General features: G+C 42.0%; 1 protein-coding gene and 1 long non-coding RNA gene across 5 annotated transcripts in view; one reads left to right on the forward strand and one right to left on the reverse strand.

Annotated features, from left to right (window-relative positions):
* Positions 1-16,801, forward strand: part of LOC111871683 (dual specificity tyrosine-phosphorylation-regulated kinase 4) — a 559,052-nt gene that overhangs the window by 317,977 nt on the left and 224,274 nt on the right. The window lies entirely within an intron of this gene.
* The window catches only part of LOC111871684, a 217,935-nt gene continuing 204,890 nt past the window's right edge, over positions 3,757-16,801 (reverse strand). The window contains exon 3 of the long non-coding RNA XR_002844082.2: positions 3,757-3,907. This is a non-coding gene — a long non-coding RNA (uncharacterized LOC111871684). The remainder of the gene's footprint in view (positions 3,908-16,801) is intronic.

A 16,801-nucleotide genomic window follows, 5' to 3' on the forward strand; every position in this document is an offset into this window, starting at 1 on the left:
ACTACAACTTCAATGTTGTTTTTTCATCATCATCAGCCTTTCCAGTACTGAGTCTGCTAGGACCTGGTACGAACTTTACAAAACAATTGTTTCAGAGGTCTTCCTGACTTCTTTCCCACCCCTCCTTTTTGGCTGATGTCTTTCTTCGAATCCTGTCACAGCACAACTGTCAATACTTTCTTTCCATGTTTTTCTGGGTTGTTTTACAAATTATACTATTTGTGCAATTTTAGCTCTTTCATAGTTTTTTTTGTCTTATGACCCCAAAGTGTGTATCTCACAGCCCTCACGAAACCGTTTCTGTTTATACCCCCTGTCATCTGTTCATTTTATTGGATGTGAATCACTACCATAATAATAGTAATGGGGCACGCGGTAGCGCAGTTGGTTGAGACCTATGCTAGAAGCCGGAAGGTCGCGGGTTCGGTTCCCAATGAGGTAATTAGATTTTTCAATTTACCTAATCTTTCCAGCCGCACTATGACCTTGGAGTCGGCTCAGCCTCTAACAGAAATGAGTACCAGGAATCTTCCTATGGGTGTAGAAGGTGGCCGGCGTATAAAGCTGACAACCTCACCCCCATCTGTGAGCCGATTGTCTAGAAAATGTGGGAACCTCGACGTCTCACAAATGTATGGGCCTCCACAGACTCTTACAGGGACAGTTTTATCTTACCATATAAGTAATAGATGGGTCTGGTGTGTTATGAATTCATATTTTTCGATAAGTGAAATCTAGTGAATATTTGAATACTCGATTTAAAATTAGAAGCATACTCGTACTAACAACATTTTTTACATTAAAACGGCTACTTTTATCCTTTATAAGGTAGTGCTTAATATCTCAGGTAACCGAAAGTATTAATTTTTGCAATACCTTATAATTCATACCTCGCTTCTAATTGGTCCCATCCCTCTAAAAGCCTTAATTTTATTTTTCTTCAGTATTTATATTGTAACATGGATGGCCAAAACGTCTCTAGGCAACGACCTTTAAACAACCTTCAGTCGCATAAGCGCACTCAACAATAGGATGAATGTTTATATTCCGTTGCTAGGCAACAGCGCGCCAATAGGTTGGCGAGATGGCCATCACGTGACTGGTTTTCTATGCGGTCGGCGCCGCAACAGCTGTTACTTGTATACAAAGTCGCGGTAAACACTCCCTACAACAATGGAGAATGTTTCCTATGTGGTCGTTGCGGAGGTTATATAACGACAATTAGAAACAGAACAGATATCAAACCCGTGTGGAGGAGGGATCGAATACTTCCACCGTGACCTTGCGAGTCGTAGGAGGCGACGAAACGGGAAGTTTCAAATCTGAGAGAGTAAAATATGGTCGCGAGTCCATAGGGACTCGGACCCGAGAAAGACTGCGCTGGCAAGGGCCAGCAGCATATACAAAAGACAGACCCATCCTCTTGTCAGAGAAGGCGCCCCACAAAAAACAAGACCGGAACTGTCAAACAGTAATAAATATCTGGTTATGAGCCCCAGACTGGGCTCGACACCAAGACTTACTGACTGACCGTCAGTCGCAATGTGACTTTACTTTGACTTTGATTGGTTGATTGTTTAAGTGACAGTGAGAGAGTTCTCGGTGGTAGATAGCCACGGATAGTTCGCCGTGTAATACTTCATGTGTGATTAGAAGGCTTCTATCATGTGTAATATTTGGAGTGATTTGAAGCGCTTGTTCCTGTGTTTTAATTGCATTTCCGGGGCAGGACTAGTGTGTGCGTGCGTGTAGCAATAAATTATGAAGTGTGGAATCAGAGATAGCGCTGTAATTAAATATGATTAAGAGAGATTGTAACCAAAGATCTAATAAATGTAATCATCAGAACTAGAGCCCGTCATTCTCGTCACGCGTACCGCCCTACACGTGACAATGTTGATAGAAATATCTGCAAATTATACATACTAAGTATCTTAGATTATCTTTAGATTCGGATTTTCTCATCCGTCACTAACATAACCTCAATTATGATTTTTCTACTAATTGAGGTTATCCAGCGTACGACAAATCTCTGTTTCCGAATTATTTTCTTCATATATATGGTGAATAATGGGAGACTATAACCTTGCCTCACATCTGTTTTAGTTTCTATTTTGTAACTTTGTGTTGTTCATTAGAATTTCTCCGACGTTTCTGTCGAACGTATTGTTTCCATCTTCAGAATCGGAGAGTGGGCCAAGCAGGAAACCAGCAGTAAACAGGCGGCAAGTATTCATGACTGCCTTACTTTTACATTCTGAAGATGGAGACTATATGCTCCTCCGAAATGTCTACGGAGTTTACCAAACTGTGCGGCGTTACAACGTAGAAGTACAAGTCTGAGAACCTCATATCTAATGAAAGACGTCAGAAAAATAGATAGGGAGAGAGAATGACAGAAGACGGAGTTAAATAAAGGAGGAGCATCATAATTTGTATCCTATTCTTCACCAAACACATATATTTAACGTGATAAAATCAAGGAGGGTGGTATGGGCGGAGCATGTAGCTCGCATGAAGAAAAACATACAACAATTTAATCACAAGACCCGAAAGGAAAAATGAGCTGAAAGATCCAAATATAGATGGGAGGATAATATTGTGACGTGTTGCGCTATGGGGACACCCCCTCCCTCCCCAGCGGTGACGTAACACGGGATGCCGCCGTTGCAACTCAGCAGTAAACAACTCCCGACAGCGTTGCTAGGCTGTCGGCAAACACGGCGTCAGACAACAGTGGTGCCTATTACGTAATTGTTTTCTCTGTTGTCCGTAACGGGGCTAAATAAGGAGCAGCGAAGACTATTCAAGTTAGTTACGAGTTAGCCAGGCAGTCAACCAGTCAGTTGTAGTCTAGCATTTGCAGTCTAGTATTTGTGATACTGCCAATGGCAGCAATTGTGAGATTGTAAACTGTGTGATTGTAAGAGCGAGTGTGGAATAAAATTCGCTATATCCAATACGGCGTGAAGTTATTTGTCGCGTTATACACCCAACACGCGACAATTTGGTGTCAGAATTGGTTTTACGAACTTTAACACTTCACAATTTCGTCGCAGTTCATCGACTGAAGCGGTTACAATATTAAAATGGACCTTAATCAAATGTATTGTGAGGGTGTACACTGTTTTCCTCTAACGCGGGATAGAATACAGTGGCAGGCCGATGTGAGTATGGTATTGAACATTCGGGTCCCCCATAAATATGGAAATTTTATGAATAGCTGAGAGATTACTAAATTCTCAAGAACTCCTTTGCATGGAATTTGTTTTATGTAATATTATATTAAGGTAATTGTATGGGCTGTTTTACGGCGTTATGATTAGGCAGACTATATAGCATCGAATGGCAGAGTGAATAATGAATGATGAATCGGAAAGAATATGGAAGGAAGCGGTCATGCCGTAATCGAGGAACTCTTCGTACATTTGCCTGGAGAGACTGAGGAAAACCATAAAACACCTCTCACCCGACCGAGATTTTAAACGAGCACCTTTCAGACACAAGACTGTAGCGTTACCGCTAAATTAACCTGCTTGGTGATAAAGCCAGGAAAAGAGATTCATTGCTAAGATTGTGGTACTTCAGCGGGAAGCACTGCTCTGCTCATCCAAGCGTCTAGTGAAGCAAGCCTGTCTTGCTCATCCGCGAAATGCTTGCTGTGAGCCAGACAGACGTAGCAAGCAGAACTCGAGTGACGAGACAAAGGAGATAAGTTTCTAGTCAAGACCACTTTTGTAGTAACTTTACCTGAAGAAGCGCTGCGTGAGGTTCCTTTATACTTGTACTTTTGTAAACATCCAGCTTCAGCCATGGAAAAATAAACTTTCCTCCCAGTGGTCTCCAACTTGTTTCTTTGTAGTAACGTGATACATTATATCAGTTGGCACTTGTTATATCAGCAAGTCTGAAACAGCAGAGACGTCAAGATTTCAACTAACACGACTCCTTGCTCATTGACGGTGCAATCAGAAGTAGTGGGTGGTTTCTATCCAACTTGCAAAAAACTTGCAACATTTTATGCAAGTTAACTTTGCTTGTCTTAAGAATTAGCAGGCATTTTTTCCCCACATAAAATACGATTATCTTAAAACCGCAGGAATAGCGACGTTTAAGTTAGTAGGTTGTTCTTTGCGATGCAACGTTTTGGAATATCTGATGTTATCTTACTGAATTGAAGAACTGCTAGGATATTTGGGAAATTGAATAATTTATCTTGTCTCTAGTTTAGTTTAGTTATTTAGAGAGGGTGGATTTCCCCATGCACCGCGACCAGTTTGATCTATTGTGATTCCCTCTATGATATTCTACCAGTCTCTATACCCTACCGATAAATGGTGCGTACCATCAGTCCCGCCGAGCAAGCGAGTTCGGCCACTTGCTTAGCGGTATCTATAATGCTTCCCCCATATATCAGAGGCCTTAGAGACTATTGTTGGGCGGGAAACGTCCTGGAATTTGGCTCAGTGATCCCCTTTGGGGATATGAGGTTCTTTTACGTGCCGTAAAGTTACGACACGGGACCCAGCTTAAAGTCCCTCCCGGAGGCGGAATTTTTCCGCCCTTAAAAATTCGACGACCTCCGCCGGGTATCTGAACCCACGTACCACGAGTCATGAGGTGGGAACGTTACCTCTAGACTACGGAGGCCGCGTATCTTGTCTCTAAGTTGTCACTTTCTACGCTGAACATCTGCAGATTCTTTAACCCCTTTATAATATAAGTACAGTAGAACTTGGTTATAACGTCATCAAAGGGACCTAAAAATAGTGTCGTTATAAACGAATGTCGTTGTAACCGAAATGGGCACTTCCACAGTAGCCTTATGTTAGTCACGTAAAAATCTACCAAAAACCGAGTTAAAATGTTGCATTTTTTAGTGAAATACATAGTTAAGTACAGACTAACGTAACATTAACGTGGAATTGCCCAAATGTGTAATATCAAAGACATATTACAGCGCTTTTCACTGACAATACACACCGCACTAATACTGTATATTAAAGGTAGGCCTACTCACCAAATTACAGTAGATTACATCAATTGTTGTGCCTTACTGTACCTAGATACGAGTACAGTAATCAGTTATCTTCATCTGTTTCCTGTTACTTGCCCAATACACACTTTCTAAATTACGTTCAATGTCCATATCAGAGAAATTCAGGAATGAAAATGACGTTACATACGAGGTTGATGCATTTGTGCATGTCGTACTAAGCAAGGTATAAAAACAGTTGCTTTATGAGGAATTAGTTCGTACCATTGAATATTTGACGCAATAGACAAGGTGTCGCAGAAACCGATGTTGCTATAACCAAGTTTTACTGTATTAGTATGACCACAAGCTTGGCCGCCTTTTCAGCTTCTCGATCCTATATATACAGTCGGTAGGACTCCTCGGACGGGGGATCAGCTATTCGCAAAGCCTATACCCACACAGAGCAACACAAACACAGAATAAACGCACACAATACAGACATCCATAACTTCATCGAACCCAAGGGCGAAGACAGTTCATGCCTTAGACCGCGCGGCCATTGTGTTCGGCATAAGTATGAATTTTGGTCCACCAACTGCTTCCAGGTCAATGTCATCACAGGCCCGCATGTTGTACACACACACACACAAAACAAATTTGTAAGAGCCAGGTTTATCATTATTATTAAGCAATTTCGTATTACCGTAATATTTTCTGTAAAGTTTTAACAGGTTATAGAGTAGGTCACGAACGAAAGAACAAGTAGGTTTCATTACGTCTATTCTGTGACTACTTCTCATATCTTGATATGGATAATTGAAATGTAGTTTATTGTTTAAAGGAGACAGTTTATGATTGACTATTTGTGAGTGATGTGACTGGGAGGTGGCGTTAAATGTCGGCTTCGAAATAAGATTCGAGAATATGTATGACTGGAAAGGAGTACTGGAGATAGCAGGGGACAATAATAATACGCTGGACTATGCAACATATGATGAGATGTCCCGCTGAATTATCAATGGTTGCTACATAAGTGAAGAGAGGAACAAATAAATACAGTTAAGGTAAAGTTGTCCCTGTGCTTAACTAATTAGGCAATACGCCATGAAGGTGGATGGAGGAGTGGATGTATACAGTCACATTCTTTTTCGTCCTCGGCACTAGCTGGAGCTGAGTGGACAGCTTCACGCCCCGGCCGCTTTATTCTCGGGGAAAGAGCCGTCGGTAACCATTGGATAGGAGGCTGGGTGGACCTCAGAGCCGGTCTGGATGAGGTGAAGAAGAGAAAATTCTTGACCCTATCTGGGCTTGAACTCCGATCCCTCCGTCGTTCAGCCAATAGCCAGTCGCTATACCGACTGTGCTATCCCGGCTTATACTACTACTACTACTACTACTACTACTACTACTACTACTACTACTACTACTACTACTACTACTTCCACCACCGTTACTATTACTCGACTATTACTCGACAGGTGCAAAAGAATTTTCTCTTCTCCACTGCGCTCAGACCTGTTCTGGGGCCCACCAAGCCTTTTATCCAGTGGACACCCGGGGTTGTTTCACGGGGATAAAGTGGCCAGGGCGTGAAGCTGACCACTCACCTCTATATAAAGCCGACGTCAAAAATGCGTGCATCTGTATATCTACTCTCCCATGTATCTTCGTGATATTGTGCATAATGGACAGAGCACACGGATAATTTAACCTTTACCGTTATTGCTGCAGTTATTATTGTTATTATTATTATTATTTATACCACCAATATTGCTGCTACTGCGACTACTGACAGTACATTGTACTACTACTACTACTACTGCTGCCGCACATTTCATACATGAAATGTTCGTCATTTGAAACAAGTTTCTGCCTTAGTCCTTTAAATCAAGGTTTGCTCTTATGACAGACTCAAATTTAAATTTGCAACAGTGCAAAACACGTTACAATATGTTACTCTTACGTAGACGAAATATTTCTTCATATACAACATAGAACAATCATGTCTTACTGTCTGGTTTGTACAATAGTTGTTTGGATGTCAGCATCTTATTACATCATTAGGCAATGGGCAAAAGTCACAGCGTACCAGTATGACCCCCTGAGGGCAAATGGATGGAAGGAGTCATTTTCTTTCATTCACGAAATTTGCGTGTGTATAACTTTTCATGCTGTAAACGAGAGAGAAGGAAAGAAAGAAAGAAAGAAAAACATAAGAGAGTACGCTAAGAAAATAATTAGGTGTTCTAACAACCTGTCTTGTGCTGTATAGGCTGGTTCTGAAGGGCAACAAAAACTCCTTCATCTTAAATTTGAACTAGGAACAGGTTATGCTATGTCAGTTTCTCTGTCTCTTCGTCTCCATTAATGAGTGTGTCGTACGCTTTTCGCACTTGCCGATTTGTTCCATTCTTCGGGCTGCCCGAAGACCCTCTGTCTACAAGGGTCTATTTGGTGTCCTGAGTAACCCCACCTGTCGTTTGTTACGCTGAAGTGTGAGATGAAGAACTGAAACTATCCAGTGTATCTCGCCTTGAAGCACAGCTCCACATATCGAAGACCTTCTGTAATGATTGCATTTAAATTGTTCGGGAACCTTTTGTCTTCTTGTCTGTTGTCCAAAAACATAAAAGTTAGAATATATAAAACTATAATTTTGCCTGTGGTTCTGTATGTGTGTGAAACTTGGTCTCTGACATTAAGGGAGGAACATAGACTGAGGGTGTTTGAGAACAGAGTGTTGAGGGGAATATTTGGACCGAAGAGAGATGAAGTGACAGGAGGTTGGAGAAAACTGCATAATGAGGAGCTTCATAACTTGTACTCTTCTCCAAGTATAATTAGAATGATCAAGTCAAGGAGGATGAGGTGGGCAGGTCATGTAGCACGAATGAGGGAGTCGAGGAATGCGTATAGGATATTGGTGGGAAAGCCAGAAGGAAGAGACCACAGTGAAGACCAAGGCGTAGGTGGGTGGACAATATTAGAATGGATCGTAGAGAGATAGGATGGGATGGTACTGATTGGATTGATCTGGCTCACTATAGGGACCAGTGGAGGACTCTTATGAACACGGTGATGAACCTTCGGGTTCCATAAAATGCTGGGAAATTATTGAGTAGCTGCAGAATTGGCGGCTCCTCAAGGGCTCAGCTCCATGAGCAAGTAAGTGTCTTCTTGTTCCCCGGAGGGTGGTAGTCCCATGTTTTCCTCGGATGGTGCAGGCGATGAGGACACTTTCAGTACATTTTCAAGGATCGAACCTCGGTTGGAACACAAAAAGAGGCATCTCAAAATGTGAAACCCAGTCTTTTTTGTGTTGGATTTCAGGGCGGTCACGGTGATCGAAGTTCCTTGTGTCTTACCTCTTACGTATACTAGAAGACATCGTGTATTCTCAGTTCAGTGCCGCCGATATGACTCAAATTTTGGGTTTAATTTCATAAGCATCACTGATGGGAGTTGGTTCACATGCAGTGCCAACAAGCGGTAGAGATCTGAACCCAGAGAAACACTATTATAACTCCTTCAACTCCTCCGGCAAGAAGCACTCTTCCTCTAACATAATACAATTACCAGGACTGTGGTGTCACACCCCGCAAACCCATACTGAACAAGGTGACGGGGCCGGTTCTGGCCGTTTCACGTTCTCTCCGTCAATAGCAGTGACAGTGATCCCTCAAACACAAGCAAAGCAGGCTTCTCATGCCCACTCTTTAGTTACTTTGCTGGCGAGGACCACCACGTACAGACCCGCGCGGAGGACTAGATTTACTTACTTACTTACGGAGCTGAGCCATTCTTGAGGAAAAGCCAAATATTCTGCTACTCAAGAATTTCCCAGCATTTTATGGAACCCGAAGCTTCATTACCGTGTTCATAAGAGCTTTCCACTGGTCCCTATCCTGACCCAGATCAGTCCAATCCATACCATCACATCCTATCTATCTAAGATCCATTTTAATATTGTCCACCAACCTATGCCTTGATCTTCCCATTGGCCTATTTCCTTCTGGCTTTCCCACTAGATTACAGTCTAATAATCCATAATGAGCCGATATTCATACGTTATTAGTCCGAGCTTTAAAAGTGCCGTGAAATAAAGAGAAATAACGATTTCAGCTTCCTACAGCAGTGACTATGAAGACTGTTGTATTTGGGTTGAGGGGCAATGTAGTTTGGTGAACACGTGCCTGTGGTTTAAGACTAATCTTCAGGAATAAACAAGACTCGAGGTTATCAGTGCTGGGCGTATGGTGCATTGTGTGCCGGAAAAACGAAACACGGAGACGAATGTTCGAATTCCTCAAGTTTATCTGAAAATTGCGTGATTCAGACAAGATCTCGTTTCATCCCTCAGTAGCAGAAACAGCTTTGTTTTCTTGCGTGTATGTGTTCGTAAAATAGCAGCGTGTCCTTAGTCTCAGAGGACCGACCGTAGTTGTGTTTGCCAGCTGGTACCATGTCATGGTTACACCCTTTCTTCATATCGCTTGTTACGTAGTTGATACAGTTTAGATCACAAATAAAATACGTTCTCTACTTCTTTCTTAGCATCACCCATGAGTTATACACAATACATGCAATATCATATAGCACGTTTAACTTGCATTAGTATGAAAACTATTACTTACTGGTCTGCCAAAAATTGTATGAGAAATCCACTGCACACCAGGAGCTATTTCTCAGAAAGAAAGGGGAGCGAAGAGGGAATTATTTTTTAGCTAATAGTTTTTGCTATCCCTCGGGATTACTGGGCTTTTGGAATTTGTTCAACGCCAAAGACGCTGAGCAGGGCCGCGCCATAGCTCAAGCGGTTAGTCGCTGGCTTCCCACCGCGGCGGCCCGGGTCTGGTTAAGTGGGATTTGTGGTTGACAAAGTGGCGCTGGAGTAGGTTTTCTCCGAGTAGTTCGGTTTCCCCTGCCAATCTTCATTCCACCAAATTCTCCATCATCATAATCACCCGGGGCAGGTACAATAAGCCAATCAGTGGCCGCCATGCCGAGTGGACCCAACTGGACTCCACCCACCACTATGCGAATTAAAAAAAAATATGCTGAGCACCGTCGACGATGGACGAAATCCAAAAGCCCAGTAACCTCAAGTGTTATACACTACCGTCAGAACCACTTAAAATCTACTTAGTTATGACCATACTGAACTGTTATTCTTCCGTAAGATTTACAATTTCACTAAGATCTCTATCTACAGAATTAGGATCACTGGTCGTTATTTTTATTTGATACAGTTTATCACTAGATCAACACAGTTAAATTTGTCTCAGATCTACCGTTATGCAAAAGGCAATGAAAACTCAGGATCATATTATTTGTATATCTGCAGTTTTTTTATTGTTCCCACATAGATTTCCAGTAAATTTAACTTTCTTTTACTTCCACTTTAAGACTGCAGTTACCTCAATCAATTTAAAACAAACTCCATGGCCTGTAGTCCGCAAGCGAACTATACCGACCGAGCGACCGCCGCTTGTCGGCGAAGTTAGTACCAACTTTAGCGGATAGAGGGTGTCGCATGTTCAGCTCAACGGATCCCCACGGCCGTTAATCTCTAGACCGAAGCCGCTATTTCCTTGAAATAGCTCCTCATTTATCCTCACGAGGTTGAGTGGACCCCGATCCAGAACCACTATTTCTTAGAAAATCTGGCAGCACCGGGGACCGAACCCGGGACTTCTGGATCTGTAGCTAGGACCACAGAGGCAGTCACCTGAATCAATTTAACCTCATTAATTACTTACTACTCATAATGTCATAAAAGTAAACCGTTTTAAATCGATCTAATGGACCTAGAAGCTCGTTTAAATTCACTTGAACAAAGTGGCTTCAAATATTCGCTCCTACCAGTGTCTGTACTTTCCGAATTGCGTTTCCAGCAAAATTTCTGATCGCGACTGTGACTCCCCCCATAGCAGATTGCACGTGAATACTTCACGCTAGTTCGTAGGTTACAGTCGACAAACAGAAAAAAGCTCGTGTTTTTAGTTTGTTTTTTAACGACGCTGGCACCAGCGAGATTGTACAGCGCCGGATGACAGGACGACTGATGATTTAGGAATCATCTGGAAGCGGTCAAGAAATAATCGAAGCATTATCCTGGCAATTTCCTGTGGAGGGTCTGAGGAAAACCACAGAACACCTCAATCAGGATAGTTGGTGTCCTGGTTCAGATTCGAACCAAGAATCTAGTGAACACAAGTCTAGACGTTACTTCTAAGCCAGCCTGTTCTATACTGTTATTATTTTTATTATTATTATTTTCATCCTGATATTACAAAGAGCGGAGCAGAGAAAATCAAACAGCACGTCGGTAGGTTAAGATATGTATAATCATAATGACTTTAAGGAATATGCATTAAGTACTGCAGCCACGTAATGATTCGAACAGACGCCATATTGCAAACTTTGAAAGCGTAGGTTTAGAACACTGCTTTGGTGTGACATCAAACGGCATCACGTGGGAAAGTCGTAGACCTACAGGCAAATAGCATTATTCATTTAAAGATTTCCATTTTTTTTATATCAGCTAAAGGACCAGGTCATATGAACTGGACTGTGACCAGTGTTTGTCCTAGACTTTTAGAAGAGACATTAACAGATAGAGAGAAAGAAACGGAAACGTGAGTGTTGCAATTTTCTTTTACAGATCTATGCTACAGACCAGACCGGGGTCACCAATGAGCGGTAATGCCTAGCAGTTTAGCTAGTTAGCACAGAACATAAACCGTTCTCTTGGAATAACTCTTATGTCCCCCACAGACAGTTCAATTTAGTTTCGCGAGGGATTCATGTCATGAAGCATTCTTTTGCCTGTGTTCACCCATTATATGGATGACTCATGCAGTTGGAGGGGGTCATGGATAATATTACGCATTGAATTTTTATAAGAACCAGTCTCAAGTTTATTGTACTCAGTAAAACCGGCAAGAGTAATAAAGATCCCTTTATGTGGAGGGGAATTCATAGTCTAATTGCTGGCCTTGAGTCAGATGGTTTCTAATTTAGACAACACTAAAATAATTGTAGTTTTGATAATCATGTACTGTAGTTAAGATTCTGGGATATTGGGAATTTCCTTGTTATGCTCCCTCGCTCTAAGAAGTCTGAAATTAGCTTCTCATTTCACTTGACTTAATAACTAACCCCCAGACTTCGCGGTGTTCCCACATCTGTTCTCATTCCACACTTAGAACTTTCTACGCAACCCGCGCACCACCAGTTCACCTTGCCTCTTAAACTACAGCTACTTGAGCTCAGAACAATGGACTGACTTGAATGCACTTTCCAGAGAACTAAGCTTATATACCTAAAGAACCATATAACTTCCAGTTCCTTACCTACTTACTTAATCCATTTCTCTTAAGGCTCGTCCACATTCCTCTTGCTCGTGCGACTCGCTATGCTCGCGAGTAATGTGGACAATATGACAAGTCACGAGACAAGAAATTTTTAATTTTTAATTTAAAGACTATATCCAATAAATTAAAATAGAACTACAGCCTATACACAATTCGAGTAAATACATGGATCCTCACGCGCCGAAGCCTGGCGAGCAACTGAAATACTGTGGACGAAGATTTACGAGCATAAGTAAAAGCCAGACGAGTCTTCCGACGAGCACGAACACGACTAACGTGGACACGCCTTTATACCTTATGGTGTCGAGGTTGTTTTCATTTTGATCATTTTACAGACGGAAGGACTACTTGGACGAGTGAAGAGCTCGTCGCAAGGCCTCTACCTAAACACAGGACAACACAAACACAGAATAAACACATACACATACCAAACATCCATGCCTTGTGTGGGATCCCGACTTCCGAGCGAGCGAAGACAGCTCATGCCCTAGACTGCTCGGCTACCGTGGCCAGCAATTTCAGTTCTATAAGAGAACATGTGGGGGTTTCGAATATTTTTAACCAATTAATGACTTAATTCGGTTCAAGGTTAGCTTCCTTCGGCTTTCTTTTATCCGTCTCTAAGGACTGAAGATTTATTATGTTTGAATGTCGAGGGTGTGTGGAAGGAGGTGACAGCAAACACAGCACTGTCCAGTAATGAGACAGCTTGCCCATTTCCCTATAGAGGAAACGGAAGAAAAGAAAATAGTTAAAAAGGGACTTGTGGCTTCGGAATGTTTTTGTCATTCAGAACGGACGCGAGGAGTCAAAATAAAAGTCCTCAGTGTTCGATCTAGGGTTATTCTATTCTCGAAGAAAAAGAGGTTGACGTAGCAAAATTTCGAATGCAACATAAATGCATTACCGTGAAGCGAGCTCTTTCTCAGACATATATTTTACATTCAGGACTTCCTGAACAAATGCTAAATGAACAGCTGGTTTGAGGTGAGAACTTTTCTTTCCACTTCGATAAGTGCTCCGTTATTGAGGCTTTGCGCCCAAATCTGGAGATTTACATTGATAAGTGGGATTCGGTCGCTANTGACTATGAAGAAAGCAGTCTGCTTTTACCGGTTCTCACGGTCTCTTTGCTTGCAGATTCTTATATATTTTTTCTTCTACCATGAAGATGGAGGCGATACGTTCCTCCGAAACGTCGGTTAACACCACATATACACGGTGCCAAATCCCAGAAGACTGCTTTCTTCATAGTCACCGCCGTGAAAGCTTCAAATCTTACAAAATCACCATTGCTGAAACGTTTACGTCTGATGAGATTATGAAATTACCATCGCTTTTAATTCCATTAAGGAGATCTGAATATTTCTTTTTCCACCTCACCACTTCCTTTTGACTGTGTACTAATGTCCCGTCATAATGTTAATGCTTGCTCTTTTGTAGTTCGGACAAATTATTTTACATTCTTAACCTTTTAAATTTTCTATGACTATCCTTCATATCCTATGTATCTTCCTGGAAACTCTAGAAATACTCAAAATCTCGTGTTTGACCACGAAAACATCACAGCAGGCTGCATTAGATATCGTGGTAAAAAAACTCCGTGGCCTGTAGTCCGCAAGCGAACGATGCCGACTGAGCGACCGCCGCTTGTCGACGAAGTGAAGTTAGTGCCAACTTTTGCGGATAGAAGGTGTCGCGTGGTAAGCGCAACGGATTTCCACGGCCGTTTTTTAGACCGGGACCGCTACTTTTCCATTCAAGTAGCTCCGCAATTATCCTCACGAGACTGAGTGGACCCCGTTCCAGACCCACTACCATCCAGGATCTCTGACCACTAGACCACAGAGGCGGTCTTAAACATCTCGTAGTAATTTGTACTGATTTATTTTCAGATAGAATTTAATTACTTATATAAGAAATTGCTGTCCATAACTATGACGACAGCAAGAATAAGATTCAAGGACACCACCACCAAAGGTATAAAAAGTACGTCGAAAGTCGTTTAACTGATTAAACAGTTTGAAGAATGCCGTCTTCTGAAATATGGCGCCATGTAGATCGTGTTTGAACCTATGTTTTGGAGGAACTTATCGCCTCATCTTCAGGATAGAATAATCCGCGAGCTAGGAACCGGCGTGAGAAGTTGGCAGGAGGCGATATGTTCCTCCGAAACGTAGGTTCACAAATATCTACATGAGTCCACATCCCAGAAGACGGCATTCTTCAGCGTTAACCGCTGTTAAAACCTCAAATCCTACATATTAAACGGCTTGTTTAGAGATCTGTTTTCTGACTGTCAACCTTTCAGCATTGCCACATTTGTCACCGTTTTCTATATATCCGGAAGATTCAGAGACATAACTCAAATATTCTCCATACAGAATCCTCGAATATGTAATCGAATGTTTTTGTTGTTGTTGTTTTTTTATTGCTAGTGGGGTGGGACTAAGCCCCTTGTACTGCGGCCACTTCTGGCCTATTGTACCAGCCCCACATGATAGGTTAGGGTGATTGTGGAGCAATTGATGGAATGAAGATTGGCAGGGGAAACCGAAGTACTCGGAGAAAACCTGCCCCAGCGCCACTTTGTCCACCACAAATCCCACTTGACCAGACCCGGGATCGAACTCGGGATGCCGCAGTGGAAAGCCAGCGACTAACCGCTTGAGCTATGGCGAGGCTTAATCAAATGTTAGTATTTTAATACGAAATTAAATAGACAGTTAATGAGCGATAAAGCAATTCTGTAAATATGACGCAGGATTTCTGTATTTGTTATGTTATTCTTAAAAAAAAAGATGTAATATATCTCAGAGTTTGTTACGACTGAAATCAATAAAGTATTATGAAAGTCACGAATCTTACACAAAACAACTTTTCACTTTTCATTCTCACGCCTCCACTTTAGCCGTGACGCACCCCAATAAGGGGCACACCCCATACTTTGAGAATTAGTAACTCATAAACTCGGCCAAATCACTTAGAAACCAACATCTCCAGGGATTCTCGGAGCGACATGTATCACGCAGTTGGTAACATGAAGCCAAACTTCGCGACTGCGTAGTTAGCATTTCTAGTCCCATTTGGGAGATCGCGAGTTCGAGTCTCAGCCTTCCAGAAAAGTTTCCGAATAGAGGCTTCAATTAAGCTATGACTGATTTCTTTCATGCCACTTCCAACCACTATCCACCAACATCCTAACACCAGATGCTATATCTCAGTACCCGAGGTAGCCGGGATAGCTCAGTCGGTATGGCAACTGGTTACGGGCTGGGCGACTGATGGGTTGGAGTTCGAGTTCTGGTAGGGCCAAGAATATTCTTTTGTCCAAGTCATCCAGACAAGTTCTGGGGCCCACCCAGCTTCCTATTCAATGGATACCAGGGGCTCTTCCCTCGGGGGTAAAGTGGTCTGGGCGTGAAACTGATCACTCACCTCCAGCTAGTACAGAGGTCAAGAAAATGTGGATCTATACATCCACTCTCCCACACGTCTTGATGTCGTAGTGCTTAATTAGTTAAGCACAGGAACAACTTTACCTGTTTACCTTTTTATTTGAGAGTGTCGGTAGGAGACTTATGCAGAAACTCGTATGTTTTGTGGTGGGACACAGTTAACGAGAAGACTCCGTGTTTCGTTTCCCTTGAACTGCTAGTCAGAATTCCAGACTCAGGCTCCTTTTGACGCTGCACTTCCTCTCGAATTTAACGAGAGCTAAAGGTCATAGTGGTTCACTTTTAGGGTCAATCATCCTTTACAATATCACTTGCCGCCAACGGTCTCATTGTGTTAATCTTTTATGGTACTGGGCGACAAATTCATTCATTTAGTCTGGCCGGGCACGTACTCAAGGATCAGTGACGCTGTGCAAGGGAACCGGAGCTGTATTAAGACCACTTAAGATTAGTTTTGACTTGACAGTTGCAGCAGATATCCAAATGAGATTTTAGCTTATAATAATATGCAGCTTCGTGAATGGTTACTAATGTTTCGGAAGAACCAGCTACCTCCATCTACTATACTGAAGATGTAGGCAGGAAGTTCCTCCGAAAGATTAAAAACTACCTTCCAAATTACATTACGTAATAAATCAAGAAATAACAATCATAAATTAACCATTTTTATTCAACCACATTCCCCTCAAAATATAACAGACATTTCTCAACAGAACTCTCCTGTGTGTCCCAAGCATTGCTCTAAAATAATTCCACAATTTTAATATTATGTTTATTTTCAAAGAACAATATGACTTTTGGAAGGGTTCTCTGAGAGACAGATAATACTGTTCAGATTTTAAAGAACATTTAATGGGACTATTCTAAAATTTAAATACTTTTATTTATTATTTATTTTAAGTTGCAAGAAAAGCATTACCTGTTCCATAATTCCAAGCCAACTAGTTGCTCTCTATTTCGTTTCTTTTATCAAAGAATGCAGTGCCTGT

This window comes from Cryptotermes secundus, unplaced genomic scaffold (genome assembly GCF_002891405.2).
Source record: "Cryptotermes secundus unplaced genomic scaffold, Csec_1.0 scaffold262, whole genome shotgun sequence".
Lineage (NCBI taxonomy): Eukaryota > Metazoa > Arthropoda > Insecta > Blattodea > Kalotermitidae > Cryptotermes > Cryptotermes secundus.